The sequence below is a fragment of the Gavialis gangeticus genome, unplaced genomic scaffold (assembly GCF_001723915.1).
Source record: "Gavialis gangeticus isolate Ggan-Ray unplaced genomic scaffold, GavGan_comp1, whole genome shotgun sequence".
NCBI classification, from domain to species: domain Eukaryota; kingdom Metazoa; phylum Chordata; order Crocodylia; family Gavialidae; genus Gavialis; species Gavialis gangeticus.
The window spans coordinates 200,484,620-200,486,087 of record NW_017729032.1 but is presented as its reverse complement, the minus strand read 5'-3'; positions in this window follow the sequence as shown (position 1 = coordinate 200,486,087).

The following is a 1,468-nucleotide window of genomic DNA, read 5'->3' as shown; positions in this document are numbered from 1 at the left end:
AGTCCCATCCTATTCTCATTTGCCCACCCCTATAATCTGTCCAGATCTAGTTGTAGCCTGTCCCTCCCTTGTATCATGCCCACTGCCCACATCCCTCCAGGTCGAAAATGAGCTGTCCACCACCACTGTCTAGGTGAGTCCCTCTAGCCAGTTTGTGACCCATCTGACTGTGTAGGCATCAATGCCACAGTTGCCTCATTTTTTAATGAGAATGGGGTGAGAGAGTGTCAAAGGCCTTCCTAAAGTCCAGAAAGATTACGTCCATTGTGACACCTGCCTCCAAGGATTTTGTGACCTGGTCGTAAAAGGCAATCAAGTTGGTCTGATAGGACCGGCCCCTAAAGAACCCATGTTGGATACTCCTGAGCATAATCTCTCCCATGCAGATGTGCTCCTGGATCATTTTCTCAAAAAGCTTCCCCAGGACAGAGGTAAGACTAATGGGCCTATAGTTCCTGGATCCTCCTTCCTCCCTTTTTTGAAAATGGGGACCACATTGGCCCTTTTCTAGTCCTCTGGCACCTGGCCAGAGCACCCTATTCACTGCCTGCTGCCTGGCAGGGGGGAAGGGGGGGAATCCCTGCTGCCCCCCCTGCCCCACGCTGCGTGGGGAGCTCTGCCATGAGCCCCCTGATGCCCACCCGCTCTCCCAGCCCCCTCATGGCTGCCCCAGCTCCAACCCTTTAAGAAAAAAAAACCCCCAAAACCCTGGACTCACCAGCTCCTGCAGCATCCTTGGGGCTTCTGGGGGCTCATGCAGAGCCCCCCATGCAGTGTGAGGCAGTGGGAATCGTCCCCCACTGGGCAGGAGCTGGTGAGACTGGGGGTTTTTTGTTTCTGTTTTTCTTAAAGGGCCGGAGCTGGGTCGGGCAGGGCAGCCATGGGGGGCGCTCATGGAAGAGCCCCCCATGCAGCTATGGACAGTGGGGGGGGGCAGCGGGGATCGCCCCCCACCAGGCAGCAGCAGGTGAGTGGGGACTTTTTTTTCCCAAAGTGCCAGGAGCTGGGGTGGGCAGGGCAGCTATTTCTGGGCTGGGAGAATAGGCGGGGGCTGGGGCTTGTGTGATTTGGAGATTCAGCTGATTTGGCAGCAGCTGACTCTCCGAATCAGATTTGGCCAAATCGATTTGGGACAGTGATTCGAATCACCAAATTGAATCACTATCCCCCTAATAGGCCAAATTCAAAGCAAATATTAGCCGCTTCGCACAGGCCTACTGGCTTACTGCTTTGGCTTGTGACAGGACTTGTGTGTCCAGGAGCCCCTCCTCCCTTCTAATCACTTGTCTTCCCCTCCACCCAGAAGAGGCGTCTTTAATCTCTCAATCAAAGGGCAGCCAGCGCTCCTGCTGCTCTATCCTCTTAAAGTAGGGGCCCCCGGCTCTCTGGCACAGGTGCCTTCTGCCTGGACTGGCTGCTTCAATTTCCACCTCTCTCACCAGACTTTCTCTCAGCTCTCCCCTTTGAT